The 14,975-nt window shown below is 40.0% G+C and overlaps 1 protein-coding gene across 6 annotated transcripts in view; it reads left to right on the forward strand.

Annotated features, from left to right (window-relative positions):
- The window catches only part of ppp2r5eb (protein phosphatase 2, regulatory subunit B', epsilon isoform b), a 49,099-nt gene that overhangs the window by 18,722 nt on the left and 15,402 nt on the right, over positions 1-14,975 (forward strand). The gene's annotated exons all lie outside the window — the stretch shown is intronic.

Genomic DNA, 14,975 nt, shown 5'->3' on the forward strand with positions numbered 1-14,975 from the left:
AAGTTAGCTTCTGCTGTCAAGGGCTGCTGCTGCCACCCGGCCCAGCCTGTCATGCGTGTGTGAGGCAGCTGGGAAAGGTAAAGCCTTAAAATGGAGCGGGACGGTAACAGAAGACGAGTGTTTTCACTAGCTGAGAGGAGAATGGAAAGTTCACTGGTTAAAAAAAAAGGCGTGCATTTTTATTCTTTTGAAATCCACGTGGAAGAATGTGCGGTTTGTGTGTTGACATTCCTCAAGGTTGGATTTATGACTGAGTTTGAAACATGTTCTGAATTGAATCCAAAATTTAGAAGAATCCAAAGAAACTCGTCGCTCTTGTTGACATTGCTTTATATATTTTGGGATTTTTTTTATTGCTCAGATAATATGAGAAGAATCTGTATCAAAATTCAACAAGAGTCAATCAATTAGTTGATTGATTGATAATTGTATAATACATAATTTTTCAAGTGAAAAAGCCCGTTCCAGCTTCTCAGTTTGCAGGATTTGCTGCTTTTCTTTGTGTTTGGTGATAATAAATCAATATTTTCAGGTTTTAGACTGTTGGTCGGACAAAACAAGCAATTTCTTGACTTTACTTTGAGTTTCAGGAATCATTATGGGGATTTTTTTTTACTATTTTTTGATATATTATACAAACCAAACAATCAATAAATTAGTCAAGAACATAATTTTGGCAGTTTATCATTTGCACCCTCGAGCTGGATACAAAACAACATGTTTCTGGTACATTCTGTTTTTCTATCTTTTTATTAAACAAAAAAGTGTAAACACAAGTTGACATATGCAAACTTTGTCATCATAAAAAAATCTGTAGCTGTACAGTTAAAGAAGGAGTAGAGTAACACTCTGAGTCATCTGTTTACAGCACCAAACAAGTATCGAGTGTTGACATCCAGCCCTAATCGATAAAATCTAAAGGAAACCCAGCTCTAATCCAGGTCAGGGTGGCGTAGATTAGCGTGTGCTGACAGAGCCACATCTTCCTCTGACACTGAACAAACATGTAGACGAGTCGACCAACGCAGCAGCAGCAGCAGCAGCAGCAGCAGCAGAAGAAGAAGGTGGTGAGTTACAGACTGAGGTGAAGAACAGCCACCTCCTGTGTTGTATTGAGTTTGATTCATTGTTGTTCACGGCCGGTGGAATTCCTGCTATGTGAACGTCACGGCCCGCTCACCTGGACTCGTGAAACACCGTCTTTGTGCGAACCGTCCCAGATTACCACCACCACTACTACCACTACTGCTGCTGCTGCTGCTGCTGCTGCTGCTGGAGCCTCAGAGAAAAGCTTTTTACATTTCAGATTTCAGCATCTTACTAAAGGAAACTTTGACGAGACGCATCAGCTGTCAACCTTTGACCTTTCAGTTATGCAGGGTCTCTCCAGCCAGCACCAAACCACGATACGCTGCCACACTGGATACTGATGTCTCATAATTGAAGCATTTGAAGTAAAAAAATGTAAGCCCTCCTGGTGTTGTTAGTATATTTAGACCTACAGTGATTGGAAAGTTATTTAAAGACATGGTTTTTTTTGCTTTTATGGTGCAAATGAACTAATTTATTGAGTGTTTGAAGCAATTTATGAAATAAAAATGCCAAACATCTGTAGCTATCAGTATCTCCAGCGTGAGGATGATCAGGTTTTAAATGATATCCCTTCAGGATTTTAACTTTCAATTCAAGACAAAGAAAGTGATTGTAAGGTGACACTTTGTGCTCACAGTTTTATGTGCTGAACAGTTAATGGATTACTCAAAACATAACTGATTGTTTGTTTAATTATTTGTTGTAGCATAAGACAGTAACTCCTGTCATTAAAACTGATTCATTGTGAGAAAACAGTGAAATAAGAAAACTGCCAATATTCACATTTGAAAAGCTGGAACTAGCAGATTTGCCTTTTTTTCAGTTGATTAATCTAATAATAACTCTATAATGGAGTAACTTTAGCACAGTACTTGACACTTTTACCATTTTGCTCCTCTACTTTGCAGCCATCACCGCTGGGCACACAACAGGTGATTGTGAGCAAACAGGTGATTGGCATCAAATAGCGTTTTAAAGCACCACTTCAGGTACTTTTCACCGCATAGTGAAAGAGGTCGTGTAAAATAAATAAACCCCTGTGAATAGACGATATTGCCCTTTTGTATCAGACGGGCACATGATTAGCAAATACCTTTAAAACGATGCATCTTTTCATGGAGGCGTTTGTCCACCGACGCCATGAGCATCATTAGCGTGTACCGCCTACGCAGGAATAAAACCATCACGCTGGAAGGGTTGGTGATGTTTTTATGTTGTGTTTACTCATTTATCTGTACAGGGAATGTCACCTCTAACCTCTGAGTGTTAATACCAGACTCAGGCAACAAAAAGGCAAAACTAGACAGCGCTGATTGCAGAGAGGACAGAGAGTTCTCCTGTTGGGGTATTTAGAGAGGAAAGTCTTTATTAAATGTTTTCTTTGGTTTAAGGCTGCAGTGGAAGAAATATTCTTATCTTTTATTTAAGTAAAAGCACCAATACAGCAATGTAAAAATAGTCCTGCATGAAAAATCCTGCTTAAGTAGATTAAGTAGTTTAAGTACATAAGTATCATCAGCTTGATGTAGTTAAAGTATTGCAGCAAAAGTAGTGGTTTGGTCCCTCTGACTGATATATTATTATATATGACATCATTAGATTATTGAGATGATTAATGGGAGAGAAGAGAAGAAAAAACAAAGTTCTGATACACAAATCTGTTTTCACTTTTTTGGACTTTTTCTCTAACCTTTGATTTTTTTTTTTTTTTTGGTGAAATATTGGATCATTTATTGAAATGAAAGCATGTGAGAAGTTTAGAGGGAAAAATCACTATTTGGTGGAGCTGTTAACAACTCATAGACATGTGAAATGTGACCCCGACTACACACTGCTTTTTGTAAGACGTCAAAAGCCAAAAAGGTTGTAAACCACTGGTTTCATCTTTAACAATGTGTTGTATTTTAAAAGCTTGTTATATTATCCATTGTGTCAAATCTTCATCTGAAAAGTAAATAAAGCTGTCAAATAAATGTAGTGGAGTAGAAATATTTACAATACAATATTTCCCTCTGAAATGTATAAAGTAGCATCACATGGAAATACTCAAGTAAAGTACAAATTATATCTAAGTACAGTACTTGAGTAAATGCACTTAGTTAGTTTACACCATTGGCTTAAGGTTACTGGGATTAAAAATGCTCCACAATGGACAAAGTGTCATTTACAGGTGTAGTTCAAAAGGAAATATTGAAAACATCTCTCTTATTTCAGAGAACATTCATGCATTCAGACGTGAAAGGTCTTTGTCATCACTGCTTATATATTCCTGCAGGTTTTTGCTCTCATGAGGAGTTTGTAGGAGTTTGTCTCAGTAAGATATATTTCAAACATTTAGTACCTGTGACATCTTGTTAGCTAAACACTGCACAGTGAAAGTGACTCTGCCATCTGCCGTGTTGTTGGCTACAGTAACAGGGAGCAAAGTTTACCCAGGACGGTGGCATGTGTTAATGATTGACAGCACCCTGGCGCCGCGCAGGGCCGCTTATATGAGACCTGAGAACACGAAGATATGGGCTCGGGTTTGTATCTGGGTCATGAATATGTATTTATATGTTCTAGTTCTTCCATTACACAAATCCTGCCCTGTTGCCTCTACTGGTCCAGTATATGTATGTACAGTACACGAAGGAGTACTTCTATACATTACTGGGAGTAACTGGAACAGGAAATAATCACTCCGAATGCAGCAAAGCTCAATGTTGACCTACTAACTGTGAGTTATGCTAGTGCAGCGCGTGTTTGACTTGGTTTTTGCAAGGTTACGCGTGTTTCTCTCTGACTTATACAGTCCACTTTTTCGCTTCTTCCTCCATTGATCTGTTTTAATCTGCATGTTTACATCCCTGAGGTGACATCGTAGTAGATTGTACAGCTTATTGAATATATTTGGCATGAAAAGTATTAAAAGGGGAGTATTCCATATTCATTTTGAAAGGTTTTATTTGTACAACTTACACTTGGTTTGCATTGGAGCCAGTTTGAGGTGCAGAGTTGCTGCCATCTTTTCTGTTTGGAGTCAGGACCTTCCATATAAGGAGTGTGGGGTGTTGCCTTCTGGAAACACGCCCTGCTACCTCGGACCGAAGCTAACGCTAGCTTGCTGGGAGCACCGAGCGCTGCACACTTGTCGCTAATGTTAGCTAATTTAGCTAAAGTGTGCTAACAGTGCAGGTATCGTAATCAAGTAACATTAAACTTGCGATAGTAGTCCGACTCAGTGCGAATCCACTGCACACAACCAGCTGGTCAACAACGGACAGCTGATGACGTCCATGTTGCTGGGTCACGTCTATCTGCCTGGTTTGAAGACCATACAGAACAGATGTTATGACAGTCAGTGTTTATCACTGTAATCCTTTATGTAATGTTAACCTCGATGGCTTCTCTGCCCAGTAGTGACAGCAGCGGCTGCACACAACCCACAACAGGAAAAACACACAGTTTCACATGTTTATATTTTTTAGTTTGATAAAATTTGTTGCAGAAGAAGAGGGTTTGGGTGAAAGCTGGAGTCGATGTGAAAGTACCTTCAGCTGCAGCACCACTAATGACTTATTGATACCGACCTCCAAAGTTTGTGGGCTCATAAAGTTCTATTCAAAAAAAAAATTCTCTTTTTAACAAAACTTTTTTCACATGATATTCAGAGACACTTTCTCCCATTTCAATGTGCATTTTTGTGGCAGTTTTAAGAAATACAGTTAAATACACTGAAAACATATTAAGTTTTAAATGGAGACAAGATTTGATTTGCGTTATTGATGGGAGTTTCATCTTGTAGTTTAAAGAAATCTGATACGGATATATTGGTCATGCATTCCTTTTAAAAAAGATAAACACATAACAAGAGCAAACATTTTTGATAAAGATCAACCAAATTTGTTTTGTAAAGAATCCGTCTTCCTTGTTTCTACTAAAATGCAAATGCAAAATGAGACGATATAAACTTTAAACTGTAACAGAGACGGTTTCTGTGCAGCAAATTTGTGTTACTGATCAGCCAACATATACGACAATATAGTAAATATATAATCTGACAATATAAAATCTGTTAAAAGAATTTCTAATCCAGGTGATTTTAGAAAATATTTCCATATCATCATATCAGAGGTGATGAGACTAGGAGGGGGTGGTGGGAGTTATGTCACAGCATGTGTCGGTGTATTACAGCGTCATGCTCTGTTTAACATTCTTATCTTTAACATCACAATCCAAATCATATCCATCATGCTAACTACTCTTATGGATCGCAGAGCAAAGTTTTGGTGAGCAGACATATGGAGAACGGAGACGCAGGGCGTCGGATCCACGGCAACGAAATTGCAAACCGGTTTAATTTAATCCTCGCTTGTGCTGACTAACAGGGGCTCAGTGGACGGACACGCCTGTCCACCAGAAACTAGAGTTTAGTACCGAACTCTAAAGGGTTAAAGACTGAATTACATCAGTACTACCGAGCACCTATTAACGTTAGATCAATCGGTGCCAGATTTCAGTGCCTTTAGAGCAGGTAAAGAAATAAATATCGACAAGATTCCTAATGAGCCTTTTGAAAAATCCTTCCCAGTTTACCGACACATGTGCTCCTGGAATTTCTCTCCTGCGTCCCTGTTTGTACTCTCAGATATCAGCCTTATTTTACTGTTTCCTGATCAAGTTCAGCTGTATCTGCGCCGTGTTAAGTTACTGCTGATGAAAACATTTGCTGCTGCTGCTGCTGCTGCTGCTTCGTATTAAAAGCTTTCCACTGACAAACTAACAGAAAGCTTTTATTGTAACATATAGGAAATGAAATGTGTTTATCACAGAGTTAGCAGCAGATCTTTTGTTTAGAGACGCTATTCTTCAATAAAAACAAGTCGACACAATAAGATCTGGAGATATTTGGAGCTCTTTGTTCAGCGGGTCAGATAGAAATACTGTAGAGAGGAAGCAGAAACAGCCTCAGTGATGATGATGTTTGATGAAGAGCTGCAGACAACCAGCACACCTCCAACAGGAAACAACTTATTTTACTTTGTCTATTATGAATTGAACTACTACTGGTCCCATTTGAGATGCTGGAACCATCAAATATTTGGGTTTTTTTGGGGGGGGGGGGCTGAAACCATCAATTAATTATCAAAATAGTTGTTAAGTATTACGTTTCTGACTATCAACTAATAAATAAATCTACTAAATAGTTGCAGCTCTCGTCTGTTTTAGGCTTTTGACTATTATAACAGATGGTGTCATATGTACATGTGCCTATTTGTATCATATGCACAGCTTTAAACAGCTGACTTTGCTGCTCTTTGTTGCTCTACTTAAGAAGAAATCAACTGTTAGAAGTTGACTCTGAACAATAGTCAAGACTAATTAATACTTTCAGACAAACGGCATTAGAAGCTTAATCTACCTGCAGTTCAACCACTAAGAAGGCTGCTTTTGTAGAGGTGAGAAAGTGGCAAAACTTTAAATTAATGCGACGTCTGTAACGTCAGATTACTCAGTGACCGACGCTAGAAGACTGGTTTGTTGTACGGGGTGGGTGAAGCAGGGCGCGGCTGATAAAACCTCAACTCCGTCTGACTAAATGAGGTTAATTAGAAGCCATCAGCAGGAAGGAGAGCAAAGGTCACAGCCACAGTGCCCTGACATTCCTCCATCAGTAGCCCCGCGTGTCTGCCTGATTTGTTCAACTAATCTCCAGCCTCGACTGTTTATACCTTTTTTATGTTGTACGTGAGGGTGTCTGTGATGGCGGAGAATTGTGCGAGTGTGTGTACATAATATCCTCGTACCTCGTACATATTATCCTACAAATTGACCTTCAGGCTGGGGTCCTGTCACCTGCTGAGTCCATCTGCTGGAGCTGCTCACTCTCTTTCCTGCCGTAACTCAAGCCCGCTCGCCCGGTCACACACTCACACACACTCACTGCTTTTAGTGACAAGGGGCTTTCCCCTTTACACTGTGTGTGTGTGTGTGTGTGTGTGTGTGTGTGTTTGTGTGTGTGTACTGTTCTTAAAGAGTATGTTGCCTTGTCATCTTACACCTTCCCAGACTTGTGTTTCCACTAAAACCTCTCTGCCTGCAGAACACTATAATCTAAGAATAGTGAAGCACAGCAGTGAACCATTCTACGTTAAACCATTTTTACATGCTGACCGATTATATATAAAAGTATAACATCCTAAAAGTTCAACCAAATTACAAAAAAGCTTACTTTTTATAAGTGATGGGGGGGGGGGACTGTTACCTGAAATGCATCATTTAATATCTGCAAATTTAGACAGTGACAAACTTTTTGGCTTCTGACCAAAATTATCTTGCAGCAGCCCGTCAGCTGTGTGACCTTATATCCACACGGTGACATCTTTCAGAGCACCCAAACACCGTAAACACACCTGTCACCTGCCCAGCACAGTGCTGTGAAACCCACCACGGCTACACCTTATTTTTATGCAGTCTGTGGGCTACACACACACACACACACACACACACACACAGCATGGCACGGCTATGCTAACGATGCTAGCCATGCTAACTAGCTGCTAGCCATGCTAACAAGCTGCTAGCTGGCCTCCAGGCTGGTAAAATGGATCTGTCATGTCTGTTTTTATCCGCGGGTAACCCTGAGGACGTAATAGAAACTGTTTGCGCCAAGTCATTTTGAAAAAGCAACGGCCAATGGGGAAACTCCAACACCGGGAAGTTTTGACCAATGGTCTGTGGCCAGTCTAGCCAACAAGGCAGTAAATTCTGACCCTATGTGCAATACGTTGACGCTGTTATGTAATTAGTACAACTTAAAGGAGTTCCTGTGGTGAGCCCTCCGACTGCTCTCTCTCTCTCTCTCTCTCTCTCTCTCTGGTGCTGTGAGTCATCAAGCTTTTTTTTTCCACCATTAATTAAGCAGCAGCGACTTCTCTCTTCGTCTGCCAAGGGAGCCCAGATGAGTCTCTTCCAAAGCTGAGAAACAGAACAGAGCAGGCAGGCAGGCAGGCAGGCAGGCGGGGAGGGAGGATGGAGAAAACCAGGCTGAGGCCGCTGAAGCCAGAGCAGAGCATCAGTGTTTCCACAGAACGGGGCCGCACTCATAAAGTATCTCAGAATAGTCGTGTTGATATGAGACCAGTTTGCTTCTTAAGATATGGCGATGCTTTTATAGTAATGTGACCGGGGGGGGGGGGTCACTGCTCGACTGACACTCTTTTCCCAGAACACAATATTAATTCTGCACTGAGGTTTTGCTAACTGAAAGTTTGTTATTAATAGATAGTAGAGAAAGTGAGTTTTTAGAGGCCGATTAGAGCCGATTAATCAATGCTCTCAGTAAACAAAAAGTAACCCGGAAACTAACGGCACACTCGTGAGTGAGAGAGTTGAGCTGGCGACATTTGTTTTGTTTTTGTTTTGTTTTTTTCGGTTACCAACCAGTCAGATTTGATTTCTTGTGGATCCACTGCAGTTACAGGCAGACACACAGTCGCCTCCCAGATTCATAGACTAATCTTTAACATCCAAATCATAACCAAACCCCTGAGGATCATTAACATTAACCTAAACAGAAAGGAAAGTTATCTTAAGCTATCGTTTGGAGCTGCCATAAAAACATTAAAAACACTCCCTTATGCATCTCAGAAGCATGACATAAATTTTTTACTTCATAAAACAAACACATTTATTGTAGGGCCGCACCTGATTATTTTCATCACTGATTAATTAAAAAAAAAAAAAATTGAAGGTTAATTATTGATTTATAAAACCACAGAAAAAGAAACTCATTAAAGAAAAAGTACATCACAGTTTCCTGGAGCTCAAGGTGATGTCATCACACAACAACCAAAACCCCCAAAATATTCTATTTACTACAACATAAGTCGAGGAAAAGCAGCAAATTCTCACATTTGAGCACCCAGAACCATCAAATATTTGGTATTTTTGCTCCTGAAAAGTCATAAACGATTAAACAAATATCAAAATAGTTGCTAATTCAAGTGTGGGGTGCGTGGATGTCTGGAGTTGGGAAGGCGGGAGGTCCGTTTGAGCCCTGCATGCTCGCTAATGACGTATTTGAAGGGTTGGGTCTCTGAGATTGTGTTAAGAACATAGACTAACTTATCAAGAGTTAACTTGAAAGCATCAGTTTTGGACAAATTTGTGTAGAGGTGTTCATGATATTAACTGTGTGTCATCTCTGGATTGATTCAGCCAGCTGTCTTCTCCCTCTTCTTCTTCTTTGGTTTTACTGGTGGACTACAAACAAACGTTAAATGTTCATGCTGCCACCTGCTGTACTGGAGGCTCTAACGTCATGCTGTTGGCAGACTGTGGTCATGTGTTTGTGAGAGAGAGAGAGAGAGCGGGGTGTGCAGCTCCAAAAATAGAAAATCAATATGCAGGCTTCAGTGCTAACTTTCTTCCCAAAGAGTACATTTAGTGCTCTTAAATGAAATAAAATGTAAAACACACAAAGAAATTTCAATGTTCAAGTATCAAACAGTTTATTACGTACATATTTATACTGTTCTCTTTTTCCTTGTGTGTAATTATGATGTGAAACCAGTGGAAGTATCTATTAGGCACTAAACATGGGCCTTAAAACATTGACAAAGCTTTTTAAAACATTTGAAAGTTTTTGTTTTTTTTAACATTGAAGCAGTGAAACAACTTTTTTAAACACTGAAGCAGTTTTTGAAATATTGACAATACATTTCAACAGACGTACTGGTTCTGCAATACAGGTTCTTTTCTCACTCTGTGTGTGTGTGTGTGTGTGTGTGTTGTCTCATGTTTCATAAAAGCTTTCCACAGGAAATGCTACGTGTTTACATGCTAGTAATAACTGATATTTTGTGCTACTCTGTTAGCGGCTGTAACTGTAGGCTTGTGGTAACGTTAGCGCTTCACATTCTGCTCATGTTTAATAACCACAGTTGTCTTGTATTCTGCTGACACATAAGGTTGTAATCTTTACTCGCACGCTCTAGATTATTTTTCCGGTTCACACATATCTGCTGTATTTTTAGGGGTAAACGCTCGTGAAATACTCGCACTGTAGAGCCCAGATACGTGACGGGCCGCTACAAATAAACCCTGAAAGTAAACGCCCTCCGTGATAGAGGTAGTTTTAAACAGGAAAGAGCTCCACTGTGGGTCCGTAAGTTCATTCGAATGCCTTCAACCACATTTATTATGAATTTAACAACAGGGTCGGTCATGATCATCAGGTTTAGGTTATAATGACACCAGTATGATTTTTACATTACGTCTTTTTACTTCAGTCTCCTGTGTGGAGTTGACCCTTTTAACTTTAGAGACATCTTCCTGCTCTTTGCCGTGACATACAGAGTTCCTGTGATTTTTTTTTTTTTTTTTTTGGAAGCTTGTTGCCATGACAACTGTCAGCACTTAGCTTGCGGCGGGTATATTTATTCCCCTCCTGCTTTTTTATCTATTTTTTTATATATATTTTTTTGTGTGCAGGCATGAACAGCCTGCAGGAACAGCAGGTCAGGCGTATAGGTGTTATGTGGTTTGACATCGGGCCATGTGCCAAAACCTGGTCAGAAATATATGCAAAAATTCATCAAATGTTTAACTAGCATGTGCTTGGATAACCTTGGTGTGCATTAAATTAGCTCCTGATGGAAACATAAGCTGTGGAGTGAAACCTTATAACCTTATATATTCACCATTAATGGATTCAAAAAATAGTCGGCGTCGTTCTTAGAAGGTTGATTCCTCAAACTTCCCAGAAACCGACACTGATGGAAAGAACACGTTTATTAAGCGCTGAAACGGTTAATCGATTAGTATATTTCAGAGAAAATAATCAACAGCAAGTTTAATACCAGAGTGACGGTTCCAGTTCCCAACCAGGCAGCTGTGGACTGGTGGTCGGCCGCGGATCGTTTACAAAAAAAGTCAGAGAGGAAATGATGTGATTTGGCAATAAAGCAGAGCAATAATTAAATAACTTTATAGGCTGTCAAAAGGCTCCATTTGCGGTAATGACCTTGAACTTCTTGAACTCTCCTGCCTGTCACGTACTCAACAACATATCGATATGAAACTGAACTATTTCATCACTTTTCAGCTTGTAGCAGAACATATGAATCTTTAAGGTCACTAACAGACTTTTACTGAGAGGTTTATCTGCAACGATTAGTCGATTCATTGATTAGTTGCCAACTATTTTGATAATTGGTGTCATACTTAAAGAAAAAAATATCAATTATCTGATTCCAGCTTCTTAAATGTGACTATATTCATGTTTCTTTAGTCTTTTATGACATTAAAGTAAACATCTTTGAGTTGTGGACTGTTTGAGGACGTCATCTTGGGTTTTGGGAAACAGTGATCGACATTTTTCACCATTTTATAGATCAAACGACTATTGATTAACCAAGACCGTAATCAGCAGATTAATTGATAATGAAAATGGTAAATGGTAAATGGACTGTACTTGTATAGCGCCTTTCTAGTCTTCCAACCACTCAAAGCGCTTTTTACACTACGAATCACATTCACCCATTCACACACATTCATACGCTGAATGGGTACAGGGGCTACCATGCAAGGTCCCAACCTGCCCATCAGAGGAAGCTAAGCATTCACACACATTCATACACTGATGGCACAGCCATCAGGAGCAATTTTGGGGTTAAGTATCTTGCCCAAGGACACATCGGCATGTGGACTGGAGGAGCCGGGAATCGAACCGCCGATCTTCCGATTAGTGGACGACCCGCTCTACCTCCTGAGCCACAGCCGCTAACAAAATAATTGTTATTTGCAGCCCGAGTTGTGAGACTTTGCTGCTTTTCTCTGTTTTATATCATCATAAATGTTGGCCCAGAAAAATATTATTATATATGAATATGTCACCTTCGGTTATGGGAATATGTGACGGGCATTTTTCACAATTTTTTCTACCATTTTACAGAAATTTTATTGAAATATGTTAGTTGATTCATCGAGTAGTTGATTGACAGAAAATTGATCTGCAACTTTTTTTGAAAATGTAGTAATTTTTTAAAACAAAAATGCCAGAAATCTGCTGTTTTCAGCTCCTCAAATATGATTTTAATGCTTTTCTTTGTCATACGTGGTAGTAAACTGAATATTTGGAGGTTTTCAGACTGTTGGTCGGACAAAACAAGACATTCAAAAGCCGCAGCTTTGACTCAGGGAAATTATTAGCCTGAATAATGAATCGAAATAATAATAATAATAATCGACAGATAAATAGATGAAATAATGGTTAGTTGCAGCCCTGTGCAGAGGTTTGACATGTGATGGATGACGGCCAGCATCACACCAAAGGCTTGTGTGTGTGTGTGTGTGTGTGTGTGTGTGTGTGTGTGTGTGTGTGTGTGTGTGTGTGTGTGTGTGTGTGTGTGTGTGTGTGTGTGTGTGTGTGTGTGTGTGTGTGTGTGTGTGTGTGTGTGTGTGTGTGTGTGTGTGTGTGTGTGTGTGTTAGCAGTTCCTCTCCAGGGTTCTTCTTTGGTGATGTGTAAGACGGGTAGTTTCTGGGTTATTCTAGGCTACAGACACACACACACACATTCACATTCCCTCTCACACACTTTCATGCACACCGACTCTCTTTTTCTCTCTCTCTCTCTCTCTCTCTCTCTCGCTCTCCCACATTCACACTGGTACTCTCTCGCCCCGCTCCAAGCCGGTTAGCTGTGCTCTCTGTGTCTCTGTAGAGGGATTACTGTGTCCTGTGTGATTATCTGTCTATTAATAGCTTCCTTTAAGGCCGTTCACATGCTCCTATAGCGGCAGAGCTGCAGGATCCTGAGGCCCCGGGGCCTCCGCAACACAAGCCGACCCCCGAAGCCCGCAGCCAGTAATTACTGTAACGAACCACAGCGTACTGTACACTACTGTAGTGAGAGAGAGAGACACGAGGACCTGCGCGCACACACACACACACATATACACACATAAACAGCAAGTGTGCAGACAAAACAAGCATGCACACATTCACTGCACTAAATGAAAGCAACAAGATATAATTTTGATATTATTCCACCTTCTGAACTGAGACTTCCTTCCTGTCGTCAGGCCATGAGGATGGTGACCTCTGACCTCTAGCTCTTTGTCCTCAGTAGGGCTGCAAGTACTGATTATTTTCATTATCGATGTATCTGTTGATCAATTGTTTGGTCTAAAAACATCAGAAAACAATTTAAAAAATGACGATCACAACACCCAACATCCAATAACTTCTTTTGATCTCCAAAATATTTAATTTATAATAATGTAAGATGTAGAAAAGCAGCAAATTGTCAGTTTTAAGAAGCTACATCTATCAAAGGTTTGACTTTTATGCTTGAAGAATTATCAGCTATCTAAATAGTTGCTGTCAATCAACTAACGATCAACGGTTGCTGCTCTAATCTTTTGCACCACCCTTCAAATTTGTTTATTGTTTTTATTTTATTACATTTTATTATGTAGTTTACTTAACAACATTTTAAATTGTGATAAAGTGAAAAACGGCTCAGCTCACCTTCACAGCCGGCCAGTTTATACACTTAAACATCTTCATACTTCGATCGCATGTTGTTGTTTTATCTTTGAATTCTTCTTTGTACTTTTATTCTAAATACTATTGAACGTTAATCTTTTCAGGTTTAGTGTGCAATAACAGGTTTTATAGCCTCGAGAATACGTCACGCTGCATTTTATTGCACATATTGTATAAACATGTGACTCATAAAACCTTTGAATGTTATAAATGCGCACACACACACACACACACACACACACACACACACACACCTTTCCATGTCCACATGTCACAATACATAAGACTCCCAGTAGCTCATGTGATTTTATGAACCATAATGTGACTGAACGGCTGAACACAGCAGCAGCAGCACACGTGTGGCTGAGAGTAAAAGTGACGTTGCTGCAGACTGTGGAGGAGAGATATTTAACACATATACACATAAACTTGCAGTGTAACGTAGCAAACAGCATTTCAAAACTCCGGCCATTTGATTTATTTCACGTATCTAATCGTCACGTTTGGCGGCGCGATTTCTTCTTCGTGCTTTTTGCATTAACTAACTTGTACGGCGGCTATTAGAGGATGCAGGCCTTTCCTGAACCCCCCCCCCCCCGGTGAGTCCTACGAGCGTGATCAGGTCCGCTCCCGTCCTCATCTGCGTCGCCGACCGTGCACAGAAACAAAACATACAACATACTTGATGAGGCTTAAACTAGCTCGTATGACGTGTTTCCTGATCGTGTCTAAAGGCAAAACTGATCTGATTGGCCGCACTCGAAGGTGGCGGAAAAGAACGGCCAGCACGATAAATTGGGGCACACTTTGAGTCAGTCTCTCCTTGAAGGAACTGATGGTGTTTCACTTGGTTGTTCACAAGGAAAGTGATGGAAGTAGCTGTAAAAAAAAAGAAGTTGAGAGAGAAGTTCAAACTCTTTTACACATTTGCACACTTACTGAGCCGATTCCTGTTGTTAAATCTTGACTTAAGACTCATGTTTTTAACCAGGCTTTTCATTAATATTGTTTTTTTGCTTTTTTTTTCTGTATTTAAAGTGTCCTTGGTTACGTAAAAGGCACTTAAAATAGAATTATTTCTACTTTGTTTATCACAGTTTAAAGTGGGCATGATTGTCGTCCTCTTATTCTGCCATCAGGAAGGTTTCGTGTGCTGTCAGATGATTGGACACAAGCTTTGTTTGAATTATACTGAGGCTTTAACACTTGCTTTTAGTTCCCCGTCTACATGTGGCAGGTTTTTTTTTTATGATGCTCTTATTCAGGGCAACTTAAAAAGAGTGAGGAGGAGTAGGAGACACATTGAATATCTTTCTCAAGGACAAGTAGACCGTGCAGCTACTTTAAC

This window comes from Thunnus thynnus, chromosome 16 (assembly GCF_963924715.1).
Source record: "Thunnus thynnus chromosome 16, fThuThy2.1, whole genome shotgun sequence".
Lineage (NCBI taxonomy): Eukaryota > Metazoa > Chordata > Actinopteri > Scombriformes > Scombridae > Thunnus > Thunnus thynnus.